This window comes from Eublepharis macularius, chromosome 4, assembly GCF_028583425.1.
Source record: "Eublepharis macularius isolate TG4126 chromosome 4, MPM_Emac_v1.0, whole genome shotgun sequence".
Lineage (NCBI taxonomy): Eukaryota > Metazoa > Chordata > Lepidosauria > Squamata > Eublepharidae > Eublepharis > Eublepharis macularius.
Genome location: NC_072793.1, coordinates 147,711,498 through 147,739,282, shown reverse-complemented (window position 1 = coordinate 147,739,282; position 27,785 = coordinate 147,711,498). Strand labels below are relative to the sequence as shown.

Sequence of the window (27,785 nt, the reverse complement as noted above, 5' to 3'; positions counted from 1 at the left end):
GTTGCTAGCTTCCGTGTGGGGCCTGAAAGTTTTTTTGGAACACAACTGATCTCCAGATCACAAAGCTTTGTTCTCCTGAAGAAAACTGCAGCTTTGTAGGGAGGACTCCATGGCATTACAACCTCACTGAGCTCCCTCCCCTCCCCCAACTCTGCCTTCCCCAAGCACCACTCCCAAATCTCCACTTGGCTGAATTTGGCAACTCCGGTTATTTACGCAGGCTCTGCTGCTGTTGGAAATTTGTTTTTCCTCTGCTTTCTCACAGCATCATGGTGCTTCTGGGGATCTCCGCCGTTTTCCTCGTCTTTCCAGTGATCTTTCCCAAACCTGCTTTGTGGTGATGTTTAGAGAAAGATCAGAGCAAAGCTGAGAGGACACTCCTGTGGATAGGAAACTCTGGATATTCATGTCCTTCACACAATGGCATCATTTCTCCTGCCCTAGTACCTGCTGTGGTGGGTTTTCATTAAAAATAAACAACTGAATGTCATAGCATTATAGGGTTGCCAGGTTCCCTTACCCTCCTGGCAGAAGGGGAGGGACTAGGGTTGCCAGCCTCCAGGTAGTGGCTGAAGATTTCCTGGAATTACAACTTGTCTCCAGGCCACAGAGATCAGTTCACCTGAAGAAAATGGCTACTTTGGGGGGTAGACTCTATGGAATTATGCCATGCCAAGGTCCTTTCCCTCCCCAAACCCAACTTTCTCCAGGTTTCTCCCAGTTTCACCCCCCAGATCTCCAGGAATTTCCCAACTTGGAGCTGGCAACCCTAGGAGAGACCTACCTTTTTGTTGTTCCTCGTGTGCGTGCGCTCCTGAGGTGGTGCGATGACATCACTTCTGGGAAGTGATATCATCGGGCAGGCCTGGGAACATATGCAATTCGCAATAGGCCTGATTTGGCCTGTTTAGGGCCCAAATCAGCTTGCTGCAAAGCACAGATGTGCTCTTGGGAGCACACCCAGGAGGCCTGTTTCCCTCATCTCCATCCCCTCCTTGCCCGCCAACCAGGTGAGTGGTGGCAGGGTTAAAGTGGGAGCAGGGAATGCCCCGCCCCCACCAGGGAACCTGCGATCCCTATAGCATTATAACAATCTATCATGTCCTTTGAATTCTCAGCTTTCATCTTTCTAAGTAAGCCCTTAGCCCCTTTCAATTCAGAGATATAAGAATAAGGCTTACTTCCACAAGAATGAGACTAGATACTTGTTTTTTTTTTTTAATGAAAGTTGAGAATTCAGAGAACCTGACATTGTTAAAATGTTATGACACTTTAACAGCATTAAACTGATGATTTAAAAAAACTGAAAAAGCCCCTTGTGTCACAGTGGGGAGGGAAGCTACTTCTGAGGAACTGGGGAAGGAAAAATGCAAGGAAGCCCACTGCATGAAAGCCCCACTGTCTTTGCAGCCATAGAGAAACACACAAGGCCACCCCTGTATGGAAAACACTCTGAATTCCTGGATGCAGTGCTTTCTCTTTTTCTGGATATTTCTTCTCTGATCTGATTCTGCCTGGGAATAATTCTGGGTGTGGCAACAAACAAAGCCAGATTCTTAGTCAAGCAATGCATCTAAAACTCTGAGGTACTGAACACATTTCTCATGCCTTGCTTCAATGGCCAACAATTAGTCATAATTTGCTATCCAGACGGGCAAATTAATTGGATATTTTGGAAGCTTTCTCGCAGTGATTATGAAGGGTGTCATTGTTTTCACTGGCTGCTTCACTTTGTCTGGTGGATAACAGCCTTTACTTTTAGCTAACTTCTGGGAATGAGGCTCAATAGCAATCAAAGCCTAGCCTCCGTCGGGGTTCATCATTGTGAAGGGCCAAAGAAGGGAGCAGTGAGTAACTTGGGAGCAATAGCAGCAATTATTCATTTATTTAAAATGACCTGCCTTTCTCTACAAGGCCCAGGGCAATTCATTTAAGAATGCAATATGTACCCAACCTCAATAAAACAAGACAAGGTGTTATCGATCACAATAAAACAGCAGTCCGTATCAGCAGTCCCCTGACCAATAAAATCAGATTTGCATCTTTCTGAGAAAAGTGGAGTAGAAATACTATAAAACAAATCAGCCAAAACCCCCCTCTTAGAATGAGTACTGTCTTAGACACTTTCCTAAAAGAGGGTAAAGGAAGGGCACCTTACTTCGCTTGGTAATCTGTTCCAAAAGGTTGTAGCAATAACCAAAAAAGTAGGAATAACCAATAAGCCATAGTATGGGTTGATAGAGATCATACCTCCCTGTGGGAAGGCACCAAGAGCTCCTGGAAGGATTGAAGCTGGTACATGGGGTCATTAAAGAGAAAAAAGATGGCTCTTCAGATATATGAGTCCCAGGCCATGAAGGGATTTAAAGATCAAAATAAACACTTTAAACTGAGCCCTGAAAGAAACTGGCAGGCAGCAAATGCAATAATTCCAAAATAGGTCATATACAGGTATATTGATTTGGGTTAGAAGGTGGGCTGCTGCATTTTGAAATAATTGAAGTTTCTAAGTTTTTTTTTTAACGTCAGCCACACATAAAATATATTGCAGTAATCTAACCTCAGGGTTACAACAGGATTGCTTCAGGAAGGGGGGGAATGCAGAGAGTTGCTGTATTTCAAAGAGGATATTATAGCACTGGAAAAGGAAAACAAAATGATCAGTCGATAGAGCACTTTCTCTACAAAGAAAGGCTAATGAGACCAGGGCTTTTTCATTTTGAGGAATGACAGTGAAGGAGGGAAACATGACATTTGACATTTTTTAAAAAAAATTTAATTTTTAAAATATATTCTAAACATTTATTTTATTTATAGTCCACCGTTCTCATTGCATCTCAAGGCAGATTAAACTGTGCAGATCAATAAAATCAACAGTGAATAATACCATAGGATATGGGTTGCAGAAATTTGAAAATAAGCATAAACTTGAAGACAGAAAACCAGCATAAATCTAAATACAGTCCCTTTACCAAAGGATCTCTCTCAGCCATTTCTTACAGCAAGGCTCTATTACTTGAGTGAAAAAGCCCTCCTGAATAATTCGGTTTTGCATAATTTGCAGAAATCTGGAAAGTGGGAGTTTTCCTGGCTTTGTCAAGGTAGGAGACCAGTTATAAAATTATGCATATTTTGGTGAAAGTGGACAGAGTGAACTTTTCCCCTTGTCCTGTTATGGCCACCAAGTGAAGCTGTTGGGCAACAAACTCAGTCTAGACAAAAGGAAGTACTACTGATTCACTGAAATGGCAATTAGTTTGTGTAATTCACTGCAACCATATGCTAGAGATATTCACTAATTTAAGGTACTTTAAAAGGGGATTAGACCAAATTCATAGAGGATAGGGCCATCAAAGCCTATTAATTATAATGACTAAATGGAAACCCCGTGATCAAAGGGAGTAACTCTCTGAATACCAGTGCAGGGGTGGGTGGCAAGATGCGGGGGGAGGCTTTGGTCTCTGTGGGCTACTATGTGAATCAGGATGCTGGCCTACATGAACCTTTAGTCTGGCCTTTATGATAATGTTCTTACATGGTTCGTGGGCTTCGATATCTGTCTGAGAAGCATGGAAGGACTCTCCAGCCTTTCCCCCTTTTCTTCCACCTATTATCATAAAGTTAATAGTTGCCCAATACATTCCCTCTCCTCCAATTTTTGTTGCAGGTGGGGAGGGAGGCAATAATGTGAGAATCTGGAAAGGAAGAAGAGGAGAGAAAGAGAAGGATACAAATGCACCATCTGTCATTAAGGATGGCTGGCCCGAGACCCAGTTTCAGAGGCTTTGTGACCCACTTTTTATTTACTTAAATGATACTATTCATTTAACCTATAGGTTTTGAGTAGTACCACACTAGAATCCGCATAAACCGGGATAAAAAACCCCCATCAAATCATTTCCCACTCGCTATAACATATGAAAAGAATTTCACAACAGCCAAATTAACATATAGACCACCTTGGCCAGAAATCTCCCTAATTTTCCTCCCGGTGATGCACATGACATCCCATATAGAGATGAAGTAACCTACAAATCTCTCATATTTGGAAAAAAAGGGCATTCTAATAAACAATGCTCCAAAGTATTAATTTTCCTTCAGGCATATAAACATAGCATCTCTGAGTAGGACACTTTCCCATTATGATAATTCATTGTGGGACCCCACTTGGGGTCTTGGGAAATGCTAACACTTCCTGTATTCTGTTTTAGGAGTGTTACAAAAGGCATACTTTGAGGCGTCTCCATTAGGCCCTGAAATATCTCCACTCCCCCTTTGTTTTTTGTTCTGAATTAGTCTGAAGAAGAATTCTCGGTAACTTGTAAGCTTGTTGACTACTTTGTGACATTTTAATTAGTTCTAATAAAAGGTGTAATGCTGTTGCTGTTTTTGGATGTTTTCTCCTGTTGGACTAACACAGCTACCTGCAATAGTGCAATTTTTGTTTGACAGATGTTGGATTCCACCCCTCCCCCCCAGCCTGGATTGGACCACGCTCCTAGCAAATGCATCAACTTCTCTTTCACCATTAATCTTGCTATATCTATATAAAGTGTGACACCTTCCATTACTCTGGCTGGGTCTCCTGAGATATCCCCTCTTCTCACCTGTCCATCTTTTCACATTTCCAGAGATGCAGGCCCAGATTGCGATATGTTGCTTGAAGTTATATTGAGAACATAGATATTCCCAACACACTCAAGCACTTTCTTTCAGAAACATTGTTCTGAATAAGAAATTCTGTTTCAGAATATTCTCAGCAGTTCCATAAAACAGAAAGCATGCTTGAGGTTTGAATGGGAGGATGTCAGGAAGGCAAATGTAAGCTCTTGCATGTTCACAACACAGTCTGCCATCGCTGACATTTTCTTAAGGAACAAGACTGTGGGATGCAAACTTCCTCTACTTCCCCTTCATCGCCTCTCTAATGTGCAGCGTACCATGCATTTAAGACATGAAAGCTTGTAACATAATGCCTGGGACGCCATGTTATGTCAGCCCTCATAAGCTTTGCATGACTGTATTTTCCTCTTTGACTAGAGAAAGACAGAGAGAAATCTATAATAAGACAACATTGCAAGCCTGACTAAGCCAGCTGAAAAACAAAGACATTCATGATGGAATGCCTCTTTGACCCCATTTTCTCAGTAGAAATTACTGAAGGATGTCTCCAAAACAGCAGATAACTTTATCCCTGGCTTTTGGTCTTGGGGGATTTCAATGTCCATGCCAATGACACCGCCTCCTCATGGCCTGCGGACCTGATGTCATCCATAGAGGCACTGGAACTCTCTCAGTTTGTATCAGCTTCCACACATCAAGCAGGACACACGCTGGATTTAGTCTTTGGGATGGGGATTTGTCCTTATTATCCATTTCATGTAAAAAGTCTATGGATAAGATCTTGTCGCTCCGCTGGGATTTGCTGGCGACAGTAGATATAGTAAGTGAAATGGAGGCCCCTTGGCCAACTTCAGGGTTGATGTTAGATCAGTTCAGGTGTCTCTCCTAGGAAAAGGTAGACAGGATCCTGCCTGTTGTGAAACCCACCATGTGCCCTCTGGACCTTTGGCCATCATAGCTAGTGAAAACTGTTGGTGTCGGGGTTTGGGTCCCTTTAGCTGACATCGTCAACCTGTCCTTGAGTTCCTGGATTTTCCTGGATTCATTGAAGGAGGTACTAGCGCAGCCCTTATTAAAGAAACCATCTCTGGATCCCCTTGATCCAGCCAATTACCGCCAGCTTTGAACCTTTTGTTTCTGGGCAAGGTAATTGAGAGGGCTGTGACAGAACAACTCCAGGCATTCCTGGGGAATTCCTCTGAACTGGATATATACCAACCCGGTTTCTGACCTGGTCATAGTACTGAGACAGCACTGGTTGCCCTCACAGATTACCTGCAATGTCGCCTGGATCAGGTAATCATAAGGAGAGTTACGCCCTTTGCTGAAGTCAATGGATTTAGAATAGTGTTGCCAAGCTGGAGGGCTGGGAGCAGGGATAGTGTGTGTGTGTGTGTGTGTGGTATCGGCTATGCTACCATGTCACTTCTGAGTTTTCCTCAGAAGGGATGACGCGGCGTAGCCAATGTCACCTTAGTTTTTTCTCCCACCATCATTCAGATTGGCAGGGGGCAACTTCAGCTGCCAGCAGGAGGCCTCCTGCTATAGTGTGAAGTCTGGCAGCCATAACTTAGAAGAGTATAATCCTATTTACGATTGCACTGTTAATATTAAAAAAAGATATTAGCACGGTTGTGACATAAGCAAAATTTATTCCCCTGAGTTGATATTTTGAGAATAGTCCCTGTAGTTAAAGGATGGCACTGCGCAGATGCTTTTCACTGCCATGTTTAAAAACACATATCTGAGTCAAGGTATCCAGCCTGTCTGTTATCAGTTGTCAAAAAAACATGCTTTTCAAATTGCCGATTATCTATTTTGTATCTTTAAATCCTTGCTTTGCTATCACTTAAGAAATTCTCACCAAAGCGTGGAACAAACCCCAGTTCTGAAATGATATTTAAATATAGGCTTCTGCATTTGAGAGGCATTTTGATTGAAAGAAGAGAATATTTTTTTAAAAATTCATGGAGGATAAACGTATCAATGGTTCTTAATAATGATACCTCCATGGAACCTCCATGTACATGGGCACTATACCTCTGAATATGAGATGCTGGGGATAAACAAGAGGGGACAACCATCATTTTCAGGTTGGCAAGCTTTGAGACATTGAGGGACCTGGTCTAAACCAGTAAGGTAGTTCTGATATTCTTTAAAGTTTCACTTAGAACAAATTCAAATCTATTTTTTAAACCTTTTTCTCCAAAAAAGGAAACATGATGAGATATTTTGGAAGTGACAATGGAGGAGGAAGCATGGAGTATTTTTTTCATATTCTTTCTCTATTGATCTAGCAATAACCCCTGTAGTTATGCCAGATGGAATGGACTATGACAATGAAGGAATAAAAGTATATGGGTGCAGTTAACTACACAGTAACTGCAGGATTCCAAGAGGCAGATTCTCCGTGTGGAATTATTTCTCCACTTCCATTGAAGTAAGTTCTGCAAGATCACACAGCCAAATGGAACAGAACACCAAATGGGGCCTGCTGCCGATGGCACAGTGTAAGGTCCATTTGCGTTAATGAAAATGACTAGAATCAGTCTGCCAGTGGCACTAAAAGTTTGTCAGTTGCCTTCTCAATGCCTAAAATATTGCAAACTGTTGATGACGACTTCTATTAGAAATTCTAGAAAATACAACACAAACCAGTTACTAAGGAGGCTGATGCCCTTTAAATGCATATGTAGAACATTCAAGACCACGATAAAGCATTTTTATGCTACTGCAAACTCATTTTGTTATGGTTAAGAAAAGCTAGCCAGGGCCCAACGGTGGGAGTGGGACTGGAATCCTTTATTTAGCCTAGTGGGGCCTAGCCTTTTCTACATGGCAATTATTTGACATTTCTGATATTAAATAAATTATCAAATTCTTGCATACGAGATTGTATATATCTATATTATTAATCTTGCCAGGCCTCTTGCTATGGCGGGAAGCCTCCTACTGGCAAGGTTTGTTGCGTATCACTGCTTTGAGTGGTGGCAAGATAAAAATTTGTAAAAAACTGCAAAATCACTAAGTTTCTGACAATTCCTAGAGCTACCATTTGTTACTTCCAGGCTGTACCTGTGATGTCACTTTGATGTCACTGACATCACATGTACCCCCCCCATGTCCCCAGCCCTCCCCACTAGTTGCCAGGCTTTAGTATATTATTGAATCCTATTATACTAATGAACCAGGAAAGGGGGCATGTTATAAGTTTGTACTAGGTTCAAAGAAATGATGCTTTGGGCAGCCTGATTAACAATCACGCTAAGGCAAATACTAGTATTTAAAGTTTTACTTCTGCTTGCTAATGTGGGTTTTTTTAAGTTGCTGCTGTTAGTTAAAATGCAGGCCTCAGAGGAGAGAAGAAGGGAACTGGGTGGGTAAATAGGATGTAATCTGATTGGCCAGCAGCTCTACTGTAGGCGGTAGAGTGAACTGTAGTTTTAGTCTCTGCTGAGAGAAGCGTGTTCGTTCTGTGTGGAAGCCTGAAAGGAGTCTCATTTTGCCAAGTTCAGTGAATCTATGTGGTGCTCTGAGACATTCTGTCCGGCAAACAGTTTGTGAGAGTGTGTATATCTGAGTGAGGGTCAAGCTTCCCTGAACCCAACTCAGGTTTCCACAGCCATACAGCAGTTAAAAAGTAAATGGCTGTTAAAAATAAAGGAGAGCCCAAATGGTCTCAGAATGCCTTCATGGGGGGAGGAGGGGCTCCTTCCTATACCTTCAAGCTGTTTCCCCATATCAAAATAGCATGGGGGAGTCCCCCCCCATTTTTGCTTCTCTGCATGTACAGAATACTCTATGTGGAGCAAAAACAACGGAAAAACCCCTCTCCCCATGCTATTTAGACATGAGGAAATGGCTTGAGAGGGGAGGGAGGAGCTCCTCCTCCCCTTGTGGAGGCATTCTGAGGCTGTTTGGGTTCTCCTTTATTTTTTAACAGCTATCCCCCAAAGCTGCTGTGCAGTGAACTTGAGCTCTTTAAAAACTTATATGTTTAGTTCGACTCTGAGATATTGTTCTGTCTAGTTCAGGCAAGTTGTGTGGAAAGGCCTGAGTAAATCTATGTCTATGTGGAGTCTATTCTGTTAGTGAAGACCTGTGTGGAAAATTACTCTGTTTGACTGAGTCTGGAAAAATATCTATAATCATATCTGAAAATGCAAAGCTTAAGAACTATTCTGAAACTAATACGCTTATCAAAACTCTGCAACCATCAAACTTATGTATCTATAAATAAATTCTATTTTTGTTTAGGGAAAAAAAGATCCTTTTTTACCTCACAACCACCCTCACATGCTGACCATTCTGTCAAACTATACAACAAAACTTTCCTGTACCACCAGTTAAGCAGAAGAGATCTAAGGTGAAAGTCTTTGATGGCAGTGAAAACTATTTGGGGAGGCAGTAATATATAGGTCAGATAGGTGACAGCCAGTTTGGTGTAGTGGTTTAGAGCATGAGACTCTAATTTGGAGAACCGGGTTTGATTCCCCACTCCTCCACTTGAAGCCAGCTGGGTGACCTTGGGTCAGTCACAGCTTCTAGGAGCTCTCTCAGCCCCACCCACCTTACAGGGTGATTGTTGTGGGGATAATAAAAACATATTTTATAAACCGCTCTGAGTAGGTGTTAAGTTGTCATGATGGGTGCTGCTATTATTATTATTATTATTATTATTATTATTCATACAGACACAAAAAGATGTTCTTGATGTATAAGCCCAGGTAAAGTTGAGAACACCTAAACTCTGTGTTAGTAGAAATATAAGGAGTGTTTATTATGACCAGGGTCCTCCTGAGGTGTAAGTTTAAGGTAATGTAAGGAGGAGCTGGATTTAAGGTTCAAAACAGACAGTTTAAAAGGTTAAAAACTAAGCAAACCATTACATGGTAGTACCAGAAATAAGCAAAATGTTATATGGTATTTAAAGCCTGTTTAGTCCCATTCAAGTCAGTAAGATTACTTGGTCAAATTCACATAAGTACAACCAGATTCATAATCTGTTTATGATCAAATACTTAGATTTTTAAAAGATGTTTTAGGCCAGTTAGCAGATCCAAATCTTCTGGATATATCCGTTTAAAATTAGTTTTTTTTAAAAAACCCAGCATATCCTCATGGAACACCTCAAACTGCTCTGTCTGTTGGTCCTCCAAGGCAACAGGATGCTAGATTAGATTGGTGTGATTCAGCAGGGCACCCTTTACGTCCTTATGCTTTTAAAAATCCTGCAAGTTTCAAAATCTGTTTGCCATTGCCAAAAGCCATTAAAGGAACTCGGAAGTTGTCTCACAACAGAAATTCGTAAAGAGGCATCAATGGAATGGAATGAAAATTTCACACAGGATACAAAATGAATAGTTAGGAATGAATTATTGTACTATAAAGTCACAAAATGTTCATATGAACCCCACTCCAGGTTACTTTGATTGCTGCTGAACAACAAATAGATCTAGAAGTCTAAACAATTCAATGAAAACTGAACTGACCCATCCATTTCAACATCTTTAGTTTTCATCTTCATTTCAAACACTGAAGAAATCCATGAGAGTCCTCCACATACTGGGGTATGATTCATGAATATACATATGATAATAATCCTGCCTTGTTTTAGTGTTGGTAATGGCTCCAGACTTTTCAAGTAGCAAATGACCAAAATCCATGGTTTTATGAATTTTATAAATGTTAAGTCAAAATATAGGCTTCCAGAAGAACCCACAGTTTGCAATGCAAATTTTTTTAAAAAACATGGGAGCATCGTTATACAGCATCCTCAAGGAACCAGAAAATCATTGTCAACTCTGGATTTTCATCTTTTGGAACATCAGTTTGGTATGATGTTATACATTCTACATGGGACTGCCCTTGAAGACAGTGGCAAAGAAACGACAAGGTAAATAAAGCGAAGACTCAGGTTCGATGTGAATTGGTCACTTGTGAAGTATAAACCAGGGCAAACACTGACATTTGAGAGAAAGTTTTGAAATATCAAAAATATTCACTGATGTGTCACTGTCAGTGGAGATGAAAGTTGTCGAAATGAAAGCTGTAGTTGAAATTGAACACACTCAGTAGGAAGCAATTAATCACAACTGTTGTGTACATGAATCACAAATGCTGTTCTTGGAGACTGAGGAAAATCTAGAAATCTGTTCTGGGCATTTAAAGAGAGTAATATTTCTTGAGTTCACCATTTGAATAATAAAACACATTTTGAAATGTCAGCTTTTCAATCACCTTTTTCAGAAGCAACAACGTGGCAGTATTCTGAGGGTGAGACCTCATTGCAACATTTAGGCCTTAAACGGAGTCCTTTGGCCAATCTTCACTGGCAAGTAACAAGAAAAGAGGTGGTGGTGGTGGAAATAACCGAAGGGCTCTATTTGAAGCTTTAAGATCTTGAGCCTCCAGGCCAAGGAGTACAATAATAGTGTACGTTCTTTTGAAGCCCATTCCCGATGTATTTTAGACTGGCTGAGTGCTGGATCTGAACTGTGTTGGAGAGGAGATTCATTCCTCAAATCCAAACCAAATAGGTCAGGTAGTTTATTTAATTAATGTATTTAAAACATTTGTATGCCGGCTTTCCTCTCAAAACAGGATACCCAAGGCAGCAAACATTAAAATACTAACTTTAAAACATTTTAAAACAATTAATTTTTTTTTAAAAAAAATTTAAAATGGTAAAACAATTCAAGTTTGAGCCATCCTACCATTGTCCTTGATCTGAGGGCAGGGGAGAAGGAGTTCAATGGAAGCAAGATGGGGATGCGGATATGCAGAACCAGGAAGCCCCAAAATGATGCAAATCAACATTCACTGTAAAACTTCAATGGCTTTTGCTCATTTTTTTCACATTTTCCAATAAAAATTATTTTACAGTATTGGAGGGATCCTTTGTTTGTGTGTGTGTGTGTGGGGGGGGGCTATCCTTGATTTAATGGTGTAACCTTCTTGCATTGTCTTAGGATACCGATAAAGAGCCACTAAGGCCATTTCTACACACACTGAATAATGCATTTCAATGCGCTTTAGTAATCCTTTGGAAGTGGATTTTTTTTGGTTCATATATGGATTTGTTTTGTTTCATACATGAAAACCCAATTCCAAATGACCACTAAAGAGCATTGAAAGTGCATTATCCAACATGTGTGGAAGCAGCCTAAGTTTTAACAATGTGAGATCACTATGAAATTCAGGAGGCAATGATACCCAGAGGAATTTCTAACCTGTACCTTTTTGTTTTTCTGTTCTCAGCTACACCTAAGTGACCGGATTCAAAGGATGATCAAGTTCCAGTACCATTAATAGTTGTGCAGGAGACACAGTACAGTCAGTTGTGGCCTGTCATGCAAGGATTGTACCTGCTGAAATCCCCTCAATTACATTGAAAGATGCAGTCATCCTTCCTACTTTACATCTGGTCCTATTTGTTGAGTGGAAAGAATTGCAGTTAGGGGGAAGGTGAAAAATAAGTATAATGTACCCTCAAGTTCATTTTCATTCATTCATGTTAAGGCCTGAAAGATCCCGTTGCACTCTGCAGACGCTGGTAGCCAAGCCCTAATTTTATAGCTCTAGTACTTTTCAGAGAGAACAAGAGTTCTAGGCTTCAAAATCAGATGCTATCTAGTGACGGTATTCACATGTTTGCTATTCGTAAGGAACAGAAGCCTTTCTATAGGTTTTCTGAGGTGCCTTTTAATTTTAATTCACCTTTATCCTGCTCTTCTTCCAAAAAAGTACATGGTAATCTCCTCTTGTGTTTTATCCTCACAACAATCCTGTGAGGTGGTTTAAGCCGAGAGAGACAACAAATGGCCCAAGGTCACCCAGTGAAATTCATGGTGAGGAAAGGAGATTCAAACTTGAGGCTCCATAGACTTAGATCAACACTGTAACCACTATGCCGGCTCTCCTTGTGTGTGCATCAGTAAAAAATAAATTTCTTCTTCTTGGTGATTTCAAAATCAAGTAAAAATCTACATACCTGGGCACAGCACAGCCAAAACATATCTCACAGTCTACCACATGATAAAATGTATGGTGGTTAAGTCATATCACGCTTATAAATGGCAATAATGAAAAAGGAAATATGTTTCTACAGGAATGAAAATGTAATGCAATTAATGTGAAGCATCTCTCATATAATAATGTCCTGCCTAAAATCTACTTTGAGACTAAAGGATGGCTGTAATATAATTCACATTTTACCAATGCAGAGTCCAGCTTCTAAACAAAATCCACTATCTCCATAGAAAGCTAAGCCAGTCACACATTTCATCAGCTGCTCATACCCACAAGAATCTTATGTGAGAAAAGAGGCTCCAAACCAAAATAGAAGCATGCATCTTTTGGAAAGGCAAGTAATAAATCTATGAGCAACTACGTAAATCTCACATTGTTCAATGATTCTTACTCCCAGACAAGTGTCTGCAGCATTGCTCTCTAAATGCGGTTTCTCAAAGAAAAAATTCACAAAGGGACAGAGAAACAAAATATTTTATGATGTGTAGCCCTGCTTCTGGGCACTGGTAAAGTTGTACAGCTGGCACAGTGGATCTTTCTGAAGGTAGTCAGCACTGCAGCCCTTTCCCAACAACATCCTCCCAGAGAAAGATTGCCCTTCAAGCCGAGGTTGCATATAGCTGAAGTCAGTTTCTTCTTGGACATCTACTCCATAATGAAGGTGATAGAAAAGGAAGAGATGGAGCATAAAAGTAAAAAAGGCTTCTGAGAATCAGTAGTGAACAGTCTGGGAAGTTGGTCATCTTCCCTCTATGGCAGTGGGAGTTCAGCTTGAGGGCTAACGGAGAGAGGGAAGAGGGTAGATGTTGGCACTAAGCCAGGCCTGGGATGTCACACCTCCTTTCCCTACTATGTAGTGTCGCACATCTGGAGATCAAGAAGAGCTGCCACCGCAACACAGGCAAAGCCAGGACATTTATATCAAATTGCCTTTCCACTATAAATAAGAGTGGCTCCCCTAGACTTTTATCAAGGGAGAAAGTAATTGGATGCAATCAGGGACAGCCAAAGAGGCTATCACTATTTTATACATACCTATAGAACTGTGCTGGGTTTTGTGATCTACAACCTCTCCTGCTCTGCCCAATTTTTTTTCATCACAAGGGACTTCCAGTATAAACTCGTCCCCTACAGGGGAGATGTGCATAGCATACAGAAGCTGAGTATGGCTGAGGGACACACTAAACAACTGTTTACGAATGCAAACAACAAATTACAAGTCCAATAGTTCAGTTTATTACTGACATACCATTTCAAGAGCACCACATCATCAGCATGACCCCTAGCCCAAAGACATGTACCAAAGATATCTTCATTAGGTTACAGCAGGAAACAAGTTTCTTTTTATTAGATGAATCTTTAAACAAGCATTCCCTGCCATGTACTGATTCCACACTCATTCAGTTGCTAGGATTCCAGCAGCCATTTGTGACATATTTTGGATCTTATTGAGAAATAACAATCCGTTCCCAGATGGCAATTCGTTGTCTATTACTTGGCTCGCATGGTTTCCAGACATAAAATTGGATAAGCTAAAAAATCCAGACAGAACTGCTGCTGAGTTTGAAGGCCCAAATATGCTATGCTGTACTTTTCTTTCAAAAGTCAGATAGTCTGATATCTCCATGAATAATTAAGACTGATAAGTTGTTCTAGGAGTGATTTGAAAGAAAATTATGAGGATCTGTTCCATTTGTTTTTTGGTGTAACTCACCAAAGTGAGCCAAGTTTTTAAAAAAGCAACCTTCAACACTAGAGCTTCGTGTAACATCTCTGTGTTGTCCTTGTACTATACGTGACCCCATCTATCATACTTAGACAAAAACTGTAAATGTATTCCATAGTTTGGAATACAAACTACTTTTGTAGTTTCACTTTGATTAGATTGGAAGAAAACACAAAGGGTTGCAGGCTGCAGATGCCTTTCCTGATAGAGGCCTGAAAGATGCACATATGAATGTATGAAACTTCCTTATAGGGAGTTGAACCATCGGTTCATCTCATTCAGTACTGCATATTCAGACTGGCAGTGACTTTCTAGGGAGAGAAAATACTTTTCCTGGTGACTATTATTAATTGACTGATTGATTAATTGATAAGGTAGCCAGGACCCCTTAACCTCCCAGTGGGAGGGGGAGAACCTGGCACTTACCTTGGTGATCCGCCCATGTGTGCACAAAGTGCACATGCACTCCCAGCAGGTGTGGTGGCGTCACTTCCGGAAGTAACATCATTGAGCCCATGGGGAATGCGCCTGCTGTGCACTGTCCCAGGAGGTTTCTTGCCTCCTGGGCTCGTTCTCTGGGGCCTTCCCCCCCACCATCCAGGTGAGTGGTGGCGGGAAGACAGGCTGGGAGCAGGAGATCCCCCACCCCCACTGGGATACCCGGGAGCCCTATCAATTTATTACTTTATTTATAGTCCACCTTTCTCATGGAGACTCAAGGCTCATTACAAAAATTTAAAAAAACACAATACAATAAAAACTAAAAACTAAACAAATGAGAATAGGTTGGATCCAGTTCTAAATTCACGCTTGTGCTAGAGTTCTTGCATAAGCAGAAATGCAAAGGGGGAAAACTTAAGTCAAATTTACTGTGTCCCCTCATGAGTTTCTACTTGCTTAAGATAACTGTACAACCAATTTCTGGGCATTGGGCATTATAATGTAAATGGGGGAAAGCATGAGGTTTTGCACATGATCATGCACAACTCTGTTTATGTTGCCACTTGTTCTTTGCTGGATCCAAGCCAATAAAGCCAATATCTAGAAAATTTCCACAAACATTAAAACAGCAACAATATTTATAAAAAATGCATTCCTGAATAATATTCTTTGGCACATTCTATAGAAGGATAGGACTGTAGGAGCCTCCCTGATATTATTAGGCATATCATTCCACCTAGTCCGGGCCACTTCAGATTCCTTTAGGTGCAGACATTAGGGATTGAACCCTCTGCATTCAAGATGTGTGCTCAGAATTAGATTTAGGGATAAACTGGGAGAACTACAGCTTAGGGACTCATAATATCAGGGGCCACTAAATAAGGAAAAATTACATAAGAACTCAGCTCAGTGAGTTGGTCAATGGTCCATCTAGTCTGGCATCCTTTTTCATACAGTTGTGCTGGAGGGCCAAGAAACAAAGTCACTGTTTCCATCAGCTATCAACCATGGCCAATATCTTTTTTCCTGCTAAGCGACTACTAATTCAGACCGCCATAGATGTTTGGGGGAGGGCAGGAGTTGCCCCACCTCATGTCATCTTATACATGACTCTAACAGTGCAATCCTAAACAGAGTTACTCCAGTTTAAGCCTACTGATTTCAATGGGTTTAGACTGGAATAACTCAATTTAGGATTGCACTGTAAATCTCATTTGCCATGCTGTTGCCCGTTCACTCAGTCTGGAGGGATTCTTTAGAGACTCTCACAGTCTAATTTGGTTTTCATCAAATAATAATAATTTAATTTTCACCAAATAATTTGGTATCATCCATAAAGTTTGGCACTTTATTCCTAACCCCTGATTCCAGATCATTTAGCCAGCGACTCAACTATTTGACATCTCCTCTTATCCCACTGCTGTTAAGTTTGGGGACTTTGAAAGTCCAAATATATACGAAATCACTCTTATCCATTTGCTTGTTAACTCCGTCAAAGAACTCAGAAGAACTGGGATAACAGTGATAAATAATAACTCATGTAGTATCTTTAGATTGCTCTGTTTCTGTGCCTATGTTCAGTCAAAGCAATTAAAATGTGGACCAACTAAAATGGGGACTTTTTAATGGAAGAAAGATATTGAATCTTTTTGTGAGGGCCCTAGTGTTGAAATGATGTGTCCAGCAATGTAGGATGCTTTCTTTTTATTTCTGCATTGAAAGTGAAATGTTAGACATGTTTTGGTGCTCAATTTGCAAAAATATTGCCAGCATCTAATGTATCTGACAGCTATATCCAAACTGATATAATGAATTAAACTCTATCAGTTAGCAATGGCAGAATGCTTCCTGTAATGAAGCTAATTAACGATCAGCCAATAAAGATGGATTTTTGTTGTCACCTCGTAATTATTTGGTGCCATTTGACATTCAGCCGTTATTAAGATCATTGTCATATCTCAGTGAATTATTGCAAGGAAAAGGATTATTAAAAGGGAGTGAAGGAGGTTCATGGAAGGCAATATGAGAAGTGGAGGAAATGCAGATTAGGATGTTGGCAGAGTTAATGTCACTGAGGGTATTGCTTAAGGAGCATAGAAAGATACCTGCAGCAACAGAAATCATCTACCTGCATATTATTACACACCATACCAAATACTAAACATGCCTCTGTCTGGCACCCACAAATAATGAGAGCTTTCAGAGGGGCAGAACCCTTTAAAAAACAGCACTGTGTGATTTCATTTCTAGTGAAAACCTGGAAGTGACATCACAGTTACCCCATGACGCCCTATGAATTCCTCAACTCTCTTCCTAGAGTATCGAGGTGGTGGTGGTTGTGACATCACTTCCAGGATTTTGCCAGAAGTGCCACTGCAGCACATACAATGTTGTCCCCTCCCCCCCCCCCCGGAGGAACACAGTGGGAGAGTGGCACTGACAGAGAAAGCAAGAAAATTCCCACCACTAGGTAAGTAACAACACTATAGCATGCATATGGGAACAAGGTAGTTATGCTATTTAGGATATTTCTAGGCCATCAATTAAAGGTAGTTTTCACGTTCGAAACTGAGAAATAAGAACTAAACAGATCAAATACAATAAAATACATAAATAACAACTCTAAAACAATAAACCTACAATCAAAAGCAGCAAACAGCATTAGACTAAAAATAAATAAAAAGAGGCATAGCAGTAACAGTTTAAAACTAATAAAGTACAACTAACAGCACAAACAGCATAAGAACAAGCATTCCTACCACTTACTTTGAGTTAGGCGCACTATACCTCATTCTAAGAACCTGTCTTCAATGGCCTGGTACATGGAATATATGAAAAGCTAAGGAAAAGAGTACCTCTGAGTGCATGCAGGTGGCCTCTCCATATCTTTTATTTGGGACTAGGTTTGAAAAGGTCTGGATTCCAAATAGGTTTGAGTGCTGTTACATTTTAAAAACCCAGCATTCTGTTGAACACCCTCAGGGATCACCCCAAGATTTTCCCTTCCTCCATCCTCCCCCCCCTCCTCGGTCTACCTACCTATGCATATTTACCTTTGTACCTGAATGTTCTATCTATTCTCTTATTTTTGCAGGCAAACCGGAATAAACATAAATCGTCAAGCAAAAACGTAAGCAGCCATTATTGAGAAGATTCTGATTCTGTGCAGAATCATTAATTTTATTATACTCTAACTTTCAGAGGTTTAGTCAACTTCAGCATGCTGGTAAGTTGTAGAGAAGACCACAAGGTGGGGCAATTTTGCTTTGTTTTAAAAGTTTAACAGTACAACGCTAAGCAGTTGCACCCTTTTCAGCCAGGTGACTTCAATGGACTTAGAAGGGTGTAACTCTGCTTAGGATTGCACTTTAAATGTACTTTATTCAGCCACAGAATGTTATTCAGAAGCATCCTCCCCCCAAGAGTAGGCTACGCTGATATACATCCAATGATGTATATCATTAAATTAAATTTTATGAAATTTAAACATTCCCCAAATTAATCCTTACTGAGAATCTTGTACTCTCTGCTGAAATCTAATATGGTGCTCCCATGGAGATAGTCTCTTCAGCCAGCTATACTGGGGATTTCAGATGCCACTCGCCCATCATTTGGATATAAATATTGTTGCTGTGAAAGCATTCACTTCAGCATACCGTGTAAAGGTCATGTGAGAGCAATGGCTGCCTTTACTATCTATTTTCAACATGCTTGATTCTCACTTTACATAAGCAGGGTTGCAAATAGCCCACCATGGGCCTTCCAGTAAAATGTCCCCTGCCCTTCCCAACCATATAAGTCTAACGTAAACATCATATGAAAACTAATTACATGGGTTGCCTGGCTCCCAAGGTCCCCGAGGGTGACCAGGTCCTCTGGAATATAATTCTCTTAATCTCCCCATTTTGGCAGTTCTGCCTGTGAGCAAACTAATACCAGTCATATTCATTCAAAGTCAAACAGCCCATGCCGCAAAGCCAAGCTCACCTAGGCCAGTACCAAATGCTGCATTTGTGCACTGCAATTAGACTCCGCTTTCATGCAGCTCCTTTTTATCCCACAATAAAGCTCTAATCATTTTGCAGCTAGATGTTCAGTGTACTGCAGCAGTTTCCCTTGTGAGAAGCGTAGACTATATTTATTCTGGAACATTTCAGTGGGAAGCTTTAATCTGTGTAATCGCCTCAGAGAAGATTTCATTCAGTGAGGGGAAAGCAATTACCATTTCATTTGCAACGGGTTGCCTTCCCAGGATCTCCATCTATCAGTGAGAGCATCCTGTCAGCCTCTGTACCTGTGTGGACTTTATTGGCCTAGGTGCACGTGCTTCCATCAGCCATTTTGGCCGATGCCAGGGGCTTTTCAGTCAGTAGCCTTAGTCATTTCCCCCTTCCTATTCATTTTTACATAATGTACAAAGCAAACAAGAGGATATAATTCTAGATTAGAAGGATTGCAGTACAGTGAATGAAATACAAACTCATAAACATAACTCCTAATAGACCTTGCTGTCGTCATTTCGATGTTCCAAACCCGCAGAAAAATGTGCAAGACGCCCTTAGTCAATCTGTCCATCTAGCTGATTTTCTGACATGAATGTTAATACCTGTACAGATAACTGAAGGAGCTACTGTCCTTAATAGGTGGTTTAAAATATCACTCAATATGGCAAATACTGTTGTGATCAAAGTCCTGGTCTTGCTACGGCTTTTTGCTTCCATTCTGTTCAATGAAAACCATCAGAATTCTGTCCAAAAATGCTCACTGAGATCTTGATTCCTGACCTTGAATTCTTTCTGCTTGCACTCCTCTTCTTCCTTTGCTACAACCGTGTTCCTTTAGCAGTAATGGTTTTCAGCTCACTGAAGGACATTGATTTTGCAAGCGCAGAAGTACCTAAGGCCAAAGAATGTGTTCCACCATGGAGGAATGCCTCCATAACGAATAAGAACAATATGAAAATGGAAGCAAGACTTAGGATCCAAGTCACAGAGTTTAACTTCCAAAAGGAAACATATCATTTTTGTTGTAGTCTCCTCCTCAGCCTTAACATTTTGGATATTCTGCAGATGTTCGATGACAGCACTCTTTTTTAATGATTACTTCTCAAGAGTAAACAAGTTCTGAAAAAAATATTCTGGAGCTAGGGTTGCCAACTCCAGGCTGGGAAATCCCAGGAGATTTGAGGGTGGAGCCTGAGAAGGGGAAGGTTAGGGGAGAGGAGAGATCTTAGCAGGGTATAATGCCATAGAGTCCACCACCAAAGCAGCCATTTTTACAAGGGGAGCTGATCTCGGTAGTCTGGAGATCAGTTGTAATTCCATAAGATCTCCAGGCCCCAGCTGGAAACTGGCAACCATATTCAGTGCTAAGTTTTGCAGGCATTTCAACACGAGCCAGAAAAGCAGATGTGTAATTGGCACTTCCCCTTTTTGTAAGAACATAAGAACAGTGCCGGATCAGATTAATGTTCCATCTAGTCCAGTATCGTATCTCCCAGAATAACCAACCAGATACTTCCAGGATGTTCACCATCAAGACATTAAGCCCAAAGCAACAGATAAGTGGCAAAATCCTGCCTCTTGATATGGAGGTTTCATTTAACAAAGACTTGGGTCTATGGGATTTCTAGATTGTTGATTCTTTGTTTATGGATTTTACACACATTGCTTTTAACATGCACATACAATATCAACTTCAGAATATGCTAGGATACAATATATCGTCCATCCATTTGTCTAGTCCTCTTTTAAAGCTACCAAAGTTAAAATATCCTGTGGCAACAAAACTTTTAATTCTGCATCATCTGAAGAAGTATTTCCTTTTAATCATCCTGCAACTACTTCCCATCAACTTGGGAGTGCTACAAGTTCCAGCATTACAGGAGAGCGAGAAAAAGTTCTCTCTATATGCTTTTACCACCCCATTCATAATTTGATAAATATCTTATTGTATCTCCCCTCTTCATTGGCGTTCTTGGAAATTAAAAAGCCTTGCAGTACAATCCTATGCAGAATTGTGTGTGTGTGTGTGTTATGTGCCATCAAGTCATTTCTGACTTATGGCAACCTTATGAATGAAAGACCTCCAAACGTCCTATCATTAGCGGGCTTGCTCAGATCTTGCAAACTGGAGGATGCCGAGTTCCATCCTTCTCAATCCACCGTTTTCAATGAACTCAGCAACTCTTCTTACAGCACTGGCAAATATGTTAGAAACTGGGATGTGACCCTCTTGATCATTTTGGTTGCCTCTTATAATTATATAATGGTATTACAATTATTTATTTTAAGTCCCTTGCTAGCCTGATTTTTTTTTCATTGTTACTGCACATGGATGCTTTCATGTTAACTTGAGTCTAGAGGTCTTCCTGGAGGGCTGATTCCTTGATTGTATGCAGATTTTGCCTAGATTGGTCTGAATATTCATATAAAACATCCACTTTATTATCTGTTTCGGTATATGATTTTATCTTACTTATTAACGATACAGTATCAGCTCTAGAATATGGCACAAGTGCCATTATCATGACATGTAGAAACAAGATGATAACCAGGCGGTGGATAAGTTACCAGTTCACAGTACAAGTTGTTATTGTGATGGATTAAAGTGTTCACAGATGCTTTTCAAATTAACTATAAATCCTAACAAGTTCCTTTCTAACTTCCTTCTAGTGTAGCAAGGTTTGCCATTGGGTGAAAAAAAAGCTGTTATCCGATTTACAGCCCATATTGATTTTTAACAAAAATTCACACTGTGTGTTTCTGCACAGACACTGTGTACAAAGAGCCTTAGGAACTGCAAAATATTATTAGCTCTTTGGCTTAAAAAATATATATTACTCACCAAACTGATGCAACAGATTTCCATGACTGTTAGCACTGTCCTGTGTAACATGCTACGTCTTTAGGATAAACCCACCCAAAGGCTTTAATTCATTCCAAAGCCAAATATTTTGCTGGCTAAAATAGGACTCTGAATGTTACATCCAGGATTTTTCCTGAAGCATAATTTACCTACCTACAGACATATTTGGGGAAATCATACAGTTCTGCCTCCAAATGAACGTGAAGACATTAAACAGTGCAATCCTTTGCAAAATCAAATCTGGTTTAAAACATCTATTGATTTGGCTTGATTTAAAGCACAGAACTTCTGTACAGCACTGCACTGAACAGATGGAAGGCAGCCTTATTCTCCAATTGTGGGAATGACTGAACCCTCAACAGCGTGCTCCTCTCCCAACAAATATCAAAGTCTACATTAAAGCCATATGTTACAGTTACAGCTGTGGGAAAAGAGAACAGGTCCTCTTATCGATTAAAAATGTGTTAAGCAATAGGAAACAGAGAGTAGGAACAAATTTGTTATGCAGTAGGGAAAAATGGACAGTTCTCGCAATGGAAGTGAGCAGCAGGGTCCAAAAAGAATCAGTATTGGGACCCGTGTTATTTAATTTATACATTATTTGGAATTGACGGTGCGAGCAGTGTAGTAGCCAGGTTTGCAGATGATATACCAAATTGTTCAGGATGATGAAAAACAAGGCAAATTGTGAAAAGCTAGGGAAAGATCTCTATAAATTGTATGAGTGGGCAACCATGTGGCAAATCAAGTTCAATGTTGGTGATTTTAAGGTGATATGCCTTGGGGGGGAAATGTTAAGTAAAGTGAGCTTCCATATTCAGAGGCAGTAAACCTCTGAAACCCAGTTCTAGGAGGCAACATCAGAGGAAGCCCTTAGCCTCTATGCTCTGTTTGTTGACCCTCCAGGGGACCTGGTTGATTACTGTGTGAAACAGAATGTTGGACTAGATGGTCCACTGGTCTGATCCAGCAGGGCCTTCTTATGTTCTGAATCTGTACCATGGCGAGATCTTATCTGATAACAAACATGGACAACTATTAAATACTCCCTGGAACGAAAAAAACAAGCATGCAACTGAGTATGAGGGAATGTAACACCTCTTATTTTAGATTTCTGTATCTTTTAAAATATATTGGTTGCTTAGACAACTTTTGGACTGTAGCTCTCTTGACAGCACACATCTCAACTTCTACACTGAAATTAAAACGGTAGCCCCATATCAAGCACTATTTGGAAATATGAAAGCAGAACATTGATTCTTGACCCACAAGACCCACCATGATAGAACTCCACAGTTCCTTCCCAGACATACATGGCTGACAAATGGTGCTGCTATTGCAATACACATTTCCCTTATTTTCTGCTCAGTGGCAGAGCATCTGTTTCGTAAGCAAAAGATCTCAGGTTCAGTCCATCTCCAGCTAAAAAGTTCAGTTGTGCAAGACCACACCTGAGACCCTACTGCTGGTCAGAGAAGACAATACTGAGTTTGATAGACCAATGATTTGACTCAGTATATGGCAGCTGGGAAATCCCAGGGAAGCCATGGAAGGAGCTTCATCAATTGTGTGGTGACAGCAGGGATTAGAGACTTCTGAGAACCTGTGTTTGAAAGCATTGTGACTGGCACAAACCAATTGTGACAAGAAATTCCTGTTTCTTTAAGAGCTCTTGGACCTAGGCATACATGCCCAGTCTGGCTTTGGTAACCCCACTGTTATAATGGTGGGCTGGTTTATGGCTCCTCCCTTGTATTGTGTAAGTATGCTGAACTCCAGTACTGCAGAAAGGAGACCGGCTATCTAGAGCAATACAGCACCATAGTGGAGCACAAAAGGCTGCTGTCATTTCCTTACCTTATAGCAGTCTGACAGACAGTCCAGCAGTTGCTAGGAAATAGTCCCTACTCCATCTGAAGCCATGGCCTGGGGTCTCAGCTAGTCATTGGCTTTAGCAGCACAATTGTGATATGTATGTATGTATGTATGTATGTATGCAATGGAACAGTCTGCTCCTCCCCTAATACCTGTGTGATTTTGTTTGGTCTTATTGGGTGGAGCTGTAGTTTCAGTTTTCCAGTTTTGTACCTAAGCTGAAGTTGGTTGCTGGAGTTGTCTCTTTGAAAATAAACAGTTGATGTTTTGAGCCAGTTTGCCTCTGTTGAATGGACCTGTGGACCAGTGCCTGAGTGAGTACGCTAACCTGGGAACCCACAGGCAAAGGGGGACCATTACAATAACTATGCCAAAGGTAAATTCCCATAGAGAGGCCTTGTATTCAGCTCTTGAGGGAAAATCCATCCCAGAGGAATGGAAGGTTGTACAAGGTTGTACAAGGTTCTACATACCTTGTAGAAGCCAGAAAAAAATGGTCTTTGCTTTCTATCAATAAGTGCAAAAACAACCCTGGTATTCCACATAATTTAGATGTCTAAAGTATAAGCACACAAACAAATTGTAGACTCTCAGCCCCTGGTTCCTGGTGTTAAGAAATATTCTGAAAACATCTTTTGGACAATCACTCAGTTCTATCAGATCAGTGACAATTGAAATTAAGAATGTCCAGAAGCCAGAATTCCCGCCCCCTTCCCCAGGTATAGCCATGGTGTGAGTGTCTTTATTTTCCTCCAAAACCTACAGTGAAAAATCTACTCTTCATCTTGGTTTTCTTCTTAAAACGTAGGAACTGAGTGGCATTTGTAAAGCTGTCTAAGGGCAGCACTCAAATCAGTGTACTGATTTTTTAACATTCTTAAATCTATGCTCCTATGCATTGTACTGCAGAAGCAGTAGGCTTGTGAGGACTTCTTGTTCTCAGTCACAATTGGTCCAGATAGTCCATGCATGGCAGTGTTTGGTGAGCAAAGGAGACTATACTGTGGAAGAACGTGTAGCTTCAGAGGTAGAGGATGCTGAAGAGATCTTACATTGAGACTGGGTTGTTGCAAGGTAAGGCCACCCCCAACTGAATGTTTTGGGAGATCTGAATATGCAAACTTGCTATGTATTTTTCTTCCTTACATCAATATTGCACATAGGTCTCTAGTGAACAATACCAGTGGCAGTCAGCACATAACTGTTCTTTGTACACTAATAGGGGTAGTGTATCTCTGAAGTCCACACTCATTAATGCTGCTGAAGATGCTCGCAGCAAAGCCATAATGTGTTTTTAAGTCTGTGAATTTTAAGCTATTTTTAGGATTCACTTTGAGATGAAAGCTCTAGCATGTGTTTCAGAGTTTGTTATGCACTTAGGGGCCATTAGCGGTAAAAGTCCATGAGAATCCATCCCCGACAGGGAGAAGTGATAGAGAATGAGTCTTTTAAGTACTTAGAAAAACCCACCTGGTGACTTGGGTTGGTCATAACTTTTTAATAGCTTAAAGAGGTATGATGTAAAGGAAGAACAGAGCGTGGAATATTGGAACTAGGATATTCTGCTTGTCCAATGAGCCCCTCTATTCTGTAATGGATTCGCTTTGAGATAAACAGAAGTTTTTAAAAAACTTCTCAAATAGGAATACCGCCTTATTAGAAATAGATTCCTGTGCTCCTCTAAATCTAGCCATGAGTTCTATACGTGCCGTGTCCCTCTTGGACCCCAACAGTACATATCCTATAGTTTCCCTGCCATGTCAGGTTGCCAACATTGGATTGGGAAATTCCAGGAGATTTTGAGGTTGGTGCCTGGGGAGTGACCTCAGCAGGATATAATGCCATAGATTTTGCCCTCCAAACCAGCCGTTTTCTCCAGGGGAGCTGATCTCTGTTATTGGAGATCAGCTGTAATTCCAGATCTCCAGGCTTCACCACTGGAGAGGTTTGGGTTCTTTTAAGTGAGATTCTGCCAAGTCAGTCAACCCATCACTCCCTTAACATCACTCCCTCACACAGGCCTGCATGTGTATGTGTGAAGCAAGGCCAGGATCTCCACCTCCTCTTTCCTCAGGTCTGTATGAAGTTAAGCAACAGCTTGTGGGGAGATAACCCAGAAGGTCTCTCAAAGCCAAAAATACAAACTGTAAAGTTTTTATTCAACACATACATCAACAGTTATTCATGAAAATCTACAAGGTGGAACTACAAAATACAGAAAAGAAAAAGAAACTGCAGTTTCTTGCTATCTGAGCACTTACACAATCCTTAGCAAAAGGAAGACAAAGGCTTGTTTGGGAGCTATATTTCTTGGGGCCTTCAGGGGCAGGGAATTCCCTTTTTGGACCAATCAGAAAGTGGGGTGCCCATTCAAAATTCCCAGCAAAAGAGTACTGCTCCAATAAACAGGATCCCAGGGTGCTTTGCACATGCCCCCAAAATGGTGCAGTGTGAAAAGCTAGAGCAAGGTGCAAAAAGGAAGGAATTGATTTCAGATCAGAGATATTTGCCATTGACTCCCCTTGGGTTGGCCAGTTAACAGACTGTTGTGACAAACGTTAGGTGTGGCATCTGTATGCTGATTTCCCTCTCTTCTCCCACCATGTAGAATGCTCATGTGCTTTGCCTGTCTCTGGGTGATGGTGTTTCACTGCATGCACATGTGTGTGTGCACACATACACAACAGGACAGTCCCATTTCTTTTCCTAAAACACAGGGACTTGTCTACAGTAGTTACAACTTTGTTTTAAAGCTTCAGCTTCTCAAGCAAAATGGCGGCAAGTTTGTGGGCATTCACCAAGGACTTCTTTGGTTCATGTTATTATTTCCATAGAAAACTCACAATTTCTGGAAGTGAGGAAAAACGTCACTACAATAGGCAGCTGTATTACTTCCTCAGTGCAATTATGATTCTGTCCTCTGAACCCAGCAGTAAGACTCTGGTATAATTCATTCAACCCAAAAACTCAATACTATTCCATTTAATCTCTCAGTTAACAGTACACTAGGTTAGCAGAAGCTTTGATCTCTAGTTTTATCCTTGGTCAAAGCTGCCCTGATGCAATTTTACTGATGTATTATGTATACTCAAATAATATTACACTGCTGAAAAAGGGATACTAAATATTCCCTTATCTTGTACTGCTCTCAGTTCTTCCTTAACGTCATGCTTCTGCTAAATTAATGCCACTATCCTTGTAATAAATCCTTGGTAAGATACTCATTAAAGTATTCGATCCTTATAAAAGCCCCCACAGGATGTTTTTGGAGATTATATTTATATACCAATCTACCTTTCTCTTTAGAACATAAACCAACGGTCCATTTAGCCCAATATCTTGTTTCACACAGTGACCAATCAGAGGCCCCCAGAACCCGCCCCCAGGCAAGGCACCCCATTATTTCACATCAGCAATGGCTTTTCAGAAGTCTACTGCCTCTGAACATGGAGGTTCCATTTCATTATCCTGGCTAATAGCCATTACAGGATTTATCCTCGATAAGTTAATCCATTCCCCTTTTTACGCTACTTAAGTTAGTCGTCATCATTATATCATGTGGCAGTATATTTCACGAATTAATTACTCCTTGTGTGTCCTATATAGAAAAATATCAATAGATGTAATCCCTCATTACCTTTTAACATATAATTACAGCTACTGGGCCAAACTACAAGTGACAGCAGCCATAGGTCCATCCAGTGGCCACTGACACCATTTTAAAAGCAGTTGTAGTTCTTTAAAAATTGTCATGAGGCCTGAACAAAAATCACATGCATGGTGCAGTGGCCCTAGGAGCTCTTGGCCCCCTCCCGCACCTTTTCAAGTGACAAAACAGCAAGGAGGGGCTGTTTTGGCTCCTGAAAAACACAGGGGAGACATGTGACTCGGGGGGGGGGGGTTTGTCACTGCTCAGTACACATGATCAGGATTGGGGTCCATGGCAATTTTTAAAGATCTACAACTACTTTTAAAATGGAGTTGTTGGCCATGGAATGGACAGCCGAAACTTGTAGTTTGGCTCACTGTCTTTTGCAGATGTGAGATGGGATTACATTTATTGCCTACAGGTGAATTCAAAATTGGTTATTGACTAGCAGGGACAATCAATGGAAAAGCAACAGGCTGTGTGGCAACTGTAATTGATTGCCTGTTTGAAAAAGCCTGGAAGGGCTGTACACATACGGCTGCAGGACTGTTAATTTATTTATTATTTATTTTA

General features: G+C 40.8%; 1 protein-coding gene across 6 annotated transcripts in view; it reads right to left on the bottom strand.

Moving 5' to 3' along the window:
• CADPS (calcium dependent secretion activator) overlaps nt 1–27,785 on the bottom strand; it is a 504,169-nt gene that overhangs the window by 422,188 nt on the left and 54,196 nt on the right. The window lies entirely within an intron of this gene.